At 29.4% G+C, this 7,940-nt stretch overlaps 1 non-coding gene across 1 annotated transcript; it reads left to right on the plus strand.

The window, feature by feature from the left end:
* The first annotated feature begins 350 nt into the window (after positions 1–350).
* Positions 351–422, plus strand: Trnaa-cgc. The gene has a single exon. It is a non-coding gene; the product is annotated as a tRNA-Ala (tRNA).
* The last annotated feature ends 7,518 nt before the right edge of the window (positions 423–7,940 follow it).

Here is a 7,940-nt window from a genome sequence, read left to right on the forward strand (position 1 = left end):
ATATAGTATGTTGTCAATAAGAAAATGATTTGTATTATACATAATATATATAAGATTAACATGTTAATAAGTGTGAGAATAATAAGGGTGCTACTGACCCTATTCGATTCGGCGCGACATCGCGTCGTCAAGATTATTACATTGATACAATATTGTATTGTTTCATTTAAATATGAACAAGAATGTACAATGTTTATAAAATATTTGGTATGCATATGATAAATTCAATACACTAAATAGTTATAAATATAAATGTATTACAAAATAAATAATTTAGCAAAAATTGCCATTTCAATAGTGTTAAATGGATGTTTCATTTAAAAAGGATTTTATCGAACAGGACACCCATCGGGGGTGTAACTCAGTGGTAGAGTGTCTGCTTCGCATGCTGAAAGTCCTGGGTTCGAATCCCAGCTCCTCCATTGTAATTTTTTTTTCATTCGCAGTGTTTTCGTATATAAATCGTGCTAAAACAATATTTATCTCAATTTTTTCTTTCAAAATGTTTTAAAAATTGTGTATTGAAATATTTACCTCTATGTACAATTGTTTATAATACTAAGATTATGCTTTCAGTGCCTGTGATTTATGCACAGATTTTAGCTTTTTATCCATTCTTGATAACAATATCATTTTTTTAATATGGTCAATGTGAATAATTGTATTCTTAACTACCCCAAAATATTCTACTTAAAAATATATACTATGTTGTTGGGTTATAGATGCTTGGGTTGAGTTATATTATATCCCCAAATATATACCATATTCGTATACAGTATCTCGAATACGACTTACTGTAAAATATTATTATTCCGAATTTAAGCCATTATACCAGTGAAAATAATTACTAACATATTTTGGTAGAAAAAAAATCCATTAAATTTTTAAAAGCTTTCTTTTTTGTATATTTTTCACGACTCTTCCACCATATTTTGTTTTGTAATGGGTTTTCGTTATAATTTTTCCGTTACTTGTGTCTACCTTACACATTCAAATATATTTAACAAAAACCAGGTTAATGACTTTTATTATACAGAATGTTCGATTTACATCTAGCAAACAAGTATCACGAGTATGAGAGAATACATGCATTAAGCAATACATCTAAGTGAGAGGTATTATATACATGTGTTGAAGCTTCTATATGTTTTGAGATAGTTGTAAGACGCTTGGAGAGTGGGAGTTTCTTAGTTTAATAGATGAACTACAACAGATAAGCCATGATACAAGTCACTTTTGTAATTTCATATTACACCTATAATACCTATTACTTCGATTCATTGTTTAACGGATGTACTCTTTCATACCATTCTGTATATTTTTTACAATTCCTTTGAAGTTGTTTCTGAAAAACTATATGACAAAAATTTTAACATTTCTGATATCACTTATTTTTCGTTGATAACCACCCATTTTCAACTAGAAATTATTTATTTGCTGGTTTATACCTTACGGTACTCGTTTAAAAGAATTAGCTAGCTCAATAATTTTCTAAAGCAGTGATGATAAGTAGACAAATGGTAACATCAATTTTAATCAAGAAACAGTTAAATTGTGCGTTGGTTGCTATTAATAACTTAATTAACAAACTGAATATTGTTGCAGAACCCATGTAGTTCTGTAAATACCGTGGGCACATAAAAAAGTGAAAAATCTGAAAAATTTTTCTACCTTTCTGAAGAATTGTCTTAAGTCCCAAGTTTGTTACGCCTAAAAATATTGAGGCTTCGAATAAAATTTTGGTATAGGTTTTCATAAAATCACCTAATTAGTCCATTTCCGGTTGTCTGTCTGTCCGACTATGGATACGATAACTCAAAAACGAAAAGCGATATCGAGCTGAAATTTTTAGGGCGAGTTGGAATGAAAAAAGTGAGGTCGAGTTCGTAAATGAGCAACATACGTCAATTCGGTCTTCGGCCGTAGGACGCATCTTGTAAACCGCTAGATATAGAACAAAAATTAAAAGTTAAAAATTTTTATTATAAAAAAAATGAACAACTTTTGTTTGAAACGTTCGTAAACATCACTGTTTATCGTGAGAGCGCAAATTATATAGCATGTACACAGTTATACGTGTGTGACATCTGTATATCACACTGTCTATACATTTTATTTCAACAATTAATTCAATCAATTGTTTGTTTTCACTTTTTGAACTGAGGATTTAATCAAAACACTTGTTATTTCGGTTTAGAAGTTTACAAGTTTTGAAAAAATTGAAAAATGGGATGGATTAAGAAAAATGTATACTTTTTCGACACTTGTAAATTTTCTACCTTCCTTTCTTTACATATTGTGCTTTTAATAAATTTTTTTAACATCGCGCCCGAGCTTAATAATTTGACTTTCTTTGTCTTTCACTATTATTAGTCCGCAGAGCAACAGCGTTTTTGCTAAATGATTAATACGTACTTGAAACTTCGTTTTTAAAATAGCAGTGTCCGGCAAATTCCCTTCTGCGTTTTTTCCAGCCAATAGCATAAATATGACTATATCATGCTCATTTGAAAACGCTGCACTTTCGTCGTAGAGAGTAAGTTTGGTACACTCGCCAAAACGAAGCCATTCACGAAATTTCAAGTATGTATTGATCATTTAACAAAATGGGGTCCTGCGAACTAGATCACGATTGCATTTATACTAATCAGGTAATATTATTTGGAAATAGATTTTGAAGTTTTAATTATATTTTAGGTTATTACACGACTACATTTGAAGTTAAACTATTTATTGAATTTTGAACCAAGTACGGCTAACGTATGTCATATCGTTGGCCTTTGAATGTATCTTGACAGCCCGTGTGAAATTAAAATCAAATATAGAGTCCTGAAGAGTATCTTTTAAGGCGCATGTTAATTCAATTATCACTTATTAACTTGATTCGCTATATGCGTTCATAGGGAAACAGTATGTTCATTTTCCTTTTTTTTTTTGAAATTCTGTTAAAAGTTTAAATAATTATTACTTGGTAAAAGTTGTAGTAATTGACATTATTTTTGGTATAATTATCGATATTATTTTTAAGAAATATCGATTTATATTTTCCATTTAGTGCCATGTACCAAAAACCTTGGTTTTTGTCTTATTTTAAACTTAAAATTCAACGAAATTATTTCGATATCAGTATATTTTTCTTTCTTAAATCATTCAAAATCATTTAAACTTTTATATTATGAATGTACACTCGCACGGATTTACATAGGGTATATATAATAAAATGTGAGTTTTTTGTGAAACAGAGTATACTTAACAATATGTTTACAAAATTAATGGTGCCGGTGATTTGGTAACAAGTTGTATTATTTTTATTTTCCACCACTTTGGTTATTAAAAAAATTTCAATTATATGATAATATTAATCAATGAATTATCAAAATTAAAAACAAATGAATAATGGAAGCGATGGTCAATAAAATTATAATTTTATATAATAAGACAATATGGTTCCTTAAATTAAACAAGTGAAAACAAACAATTGACTGAGTAAATTGTTGAAATACCATGTATAGACAGTGTTGATGAAGCAATTGTTTGTTTTCTGACGTCACGTTAATAAAAAAAGATATCCACTTTTAAATAGCTACACACACACTGATATTCCCATATTAATGCATACTATAAAATTTAAACCTAATAAGCGCCCTCGTTAGTAAACAGTGAAGTTTACAAAAAAACTTTTGTTCTATCTCTAACGGTTTACAAGATGGGTCCTACGGACCCAAGTCCCAATTGACCCATATTGCTCATTTACGAACTTGACCTCAATTTTTAGGTCCTGAGTACGCTATAAAAATTTCATCTTGATATCTCTTTTCGTTTTTGAGTTATCGTGCCCACAGACGGACGGACGGACGGTCGGACGGACAGACGGGCGTATAACCGGAAATGGACTAATTAAGTGATTCTATGAACACCTATACCAAAATTTTTTTCGAAGCATGAATATTTTTAGGCCTTACAAACTTTGGACTAAACTTAATATACTATGTATATTTCATATATACATGGTATAAATACTGAATATAGATGTTTGATTTGCCTGTGTGATTGGTGACGTAAAAAATTCTGTTTGTCTAGAAATAATTGATAAAAGTAACGGGTATTATTTTAAGGTTATATACTTTACTAATTATATATCATTTATGTTTATATAATTTTAGACTCTAAGGATACCGTGACTTATTTGATGCGAAATCTGGAAGTTCTTCTTATGAAATAGATAGGGATTATCCCGACAGTATCATGATGAATGTTAGATTTAAAGTGATTTTATGCGTGTACCTTATGCGTTGTGTGCGTAGTCATGGTAGAGACAATAAAATTGATGCCAGCGCTTCATGTGAAAAATTTTGGCGATAAAGGAGGCTGTTATGACTAATTTGCAATTCTTTGAAAATGTCAAATTAAAATTATTGAAAAACGCTAACTTAATGCATTAAAAATTGTGCAAATATGAAATCAAATTGCACAAATATTACTTCTCAAATGTAATTAATTAATTCATAATTATTTATTTAAATTTGTTAGACAATAATATTAAATTTTCAATGAAAGCCATAAATGCAATCCATACAATTATATATATGCATCTATACAATTCTATAATTAAAGTAGTGTATCGTTACCATGGAAACGCCTCCAATAAAACTCACGCACGGTGCGAATTGGCGCAGTTTCTCGACTACGTATTTCACTACAGAAAAAAGTCTATAGATGTGAGTTCAGATAAATGGTACAATTTTTCAGTTTTGAAGCATTATTTTGGTGAAGGATTAGTTATTTACCCTACATAACATAAGTTAGCTGTTAAATTGACTCACACTAGAAACACTGTACACTGTACCGGTTTCGTATCGTACACACCTAGGGCTCTTTCGAGTCAGTCACAGGGCCCTCAACACGTCAGCATTATGAGCAATTGGGCCACGCTAGATTTTAAACATAAATAACTTTTATTTTTCATATGATACTTATGGTTGAAAATTTTTCTATCTTCGTATAATTTGTTCTCTCTTTTTTCACGAGACACATATAGTTGTAATATAAAAATGATTCACTTCGCATATTTTCGGATCCATTAATGTACTTACGGTAGTTTGAATGTTTACTATTATGTCCGCTAGGAGCTGTTCACGAATTTAAATAATCAAATTTCAATATTTTTTTGATTAAAATATTTGTGATAATAATTAATAATTGTTAATTAATTTTAATAATAAGTTTAATAAATGTTGATAAGTAAGTTCGCTTTGTTTTAAATAATTTATATTATAATTTCAAAAGCATTGTTATTATGAACATAACCTATTCGCTCCGTGCGTGAGTTTCGTTTCCATGGTAACGATACTCTAATTTAATTATAGAATTGTATGGATGCATATATAATTGTATGGATTGCATTTAAGATTTAAGTTTAAAATTTAATATTATCGTCTCACAAATTTAAATAAATAATTATGATAATTTACATTTTAAAAATAATAATTGTTCAATTTGATTTCTTATTTTCACAATTTTTAATGCATTAAGTTTAATTAACTAGAGTTTTTCAATAATTTTAATTTGACAGTGTCTATAACATTAACATGTAAAGAATTGCAAATTAGTCATAACAGCCCCCTTTAACTCCAAAATTTTTCACTGGAAGCGCTGGCATCGATTTTATTGTCCCTACCATGACTACGCACACAACGAATAATATTCATTCAATTCAATAAATAATTACAGTATAATTGATGAATATATAATAAATGTCTATAATTTAACTAAAATAAATCATTTTTTCAACAACTTTTGTACAACAATAAATAACTTTTGTTTGAAGCATTTTTTCGTAAACATCACTGTTCACCCGCGAGAGCGCAAGTTGTATGGTATGTATTATATGGGAATATCAGTTATGTATGTGTAATGTGACAGAGTAATAACATTTATTACATAACTCTGTTTTTTTATTAATAATTATTATAATTCAAGCAACTTTTATATGAACCACATTGTAAATTATAATACCATCTCTCTTTTTAAAAGTAAGTAATGTAAACTTTTTTATAAAGAGTGAATGGCATTTATATGAATGTATATATATGTATATACATATTTATGTGTGTATGTGTGTGTGAATATCACACGTATTTCAAAATATTTGAATGTATAAGTGTGTGGGTAGCATGAAATATGTGCAATTGTGAGAAAAGATCAAATCAGTTATACGTAGTAGCATAGATGGTGGAGAGAAGACAGTAAAAGAATGAATATAGCATCAGAATACATATAAGAAAAACCATGACGTTTAGAATAGTCAACCACTATTATTGGTAAACAGAAATAAATATAGTATGATACCATCCTCCTCCGGAAACCGAATATACACGAAATGTAACGAGCTTAAACATCATCATAGAGATAATGGTAGATACAGGTTAGGTACACGGTACGTACCGTATATACCGTATAGTAGAGTATAGTACTAAATGTATTGATTAGAATTGTTCGCTAGAATACCGAGTAACATTCGAGGTTCGTAACGTAACGTAACAAGTTTGTTCGCTTGGTTAGAGAGATACATATAATATTGCTATTGCTTTGGCTTGGGTTTTGGAATAAGGGGTAATTCTATATATCGTATTTTGTCATACTTACTAATATAGATTTATATTTATCTCATTTCATACTCCTCGAGAGTTAAATTTACATGTATAGCCAGTTGTTGAGAATTCTACGTGCATTGACGACGTATATATTATATATACATATGAGTGTGTGTGTGTATATACTTTCAAAATCTTCTCATGTTATTTGAGTTATTAACTTCAATATAACCTCAATGTTTGAAATACAATTTACGCCAATGGACTCGTGTAAATATGTTAATCACCAATAATGTCGTATTCACTTTTAATGATGTCTGATACTATAAAAATGATAGTTCTCTTAAAATTGCGTACAGAATACTCAAAGATATCAATTCTAATGATTAAAAGATATTGCCCGGTTTTGGAAAGTATGATATATTACTCAAACCAATATGTGCAGTAATTTTATCAATATTATAAGGTGTCCTTTAACAATTGATTTTGTGCAGTATAGTAAAGAACCTGCGTATTATTCTGGGAAGAATTCCGTTGAAAGTTGTTTTCCATTTCTTTTAAAGTATTAAGGCTGTTACAGTTTGGTTCGATCTGATAATGACTTGTTTTTACGACCGAATGTAGCATTAATGAGAACAGTATTCGTTAACATTATTTATTATACTAATAATTGTACAAAGCAATTACAATTGATTAATCTGTTTTTTTTGTAGTTCTTAACTCTACCAGCAAATGCCAAGCTTGACGAATAAGTCGAAATTGGGCTGTATTCATCAGTACAGAAATGGTATTCCAGTTCTTGACTCAACTAAATCTAATATGAACCATTCCCAATTTACCAAGCCTTGATTTGCTGAATCAGTGCTCAATTTTAATAAACCAATCCGAATGTGGCACACATATTTATGAGACTTCGGTGTTAATTTAGATCATTTGGTGTTAATTCAGCTCCTACCAGACAGGAAAGAGCTCTTTGCCATGTTCAAATCCTGTCTTGCATATTAAGTGTGTTTCTTACAAGAGAGACCCAAGCACTAGGCTAAGTGTGTTAGATAAAGAAAAACGAATTAAATTATTTTGGTCTTGGTCATCACTACTGATGATACTTTAAATCGAAAAACTTCGATGGACTTTTCATCTAAAAATCTTATTTTGTTTGTGAATGTATTCATTTGGTTATTTAAGGACATTCTATATACTATTGCCATATGATTTCATGAACTAAAGCATGTTTGTTACAAAACTACCCATAGGGCTTTCCTTTACCGTTATATATACGTTTTATATAATACAACATTAAGAAGAAATTTTCTTAAACAAGGATAAGAATGTATAGTTTAGTTTAAA

Source organism: Chrysoperla carnea, chromosome 1 (genome assembly GCF_905475395.1).
Source record: "Chrysoperla carnea chromosome 1, inChrCarn1.1, whole genome shotgun sequence".
Classification (NCBI taxonomy): domain Eukaryota; kingdom Metazoa; phylum Arthropoda; class Insecta; order Neuroptera; family Chrysopidae; genus Chrysoperla; species Chrysoperla carnea.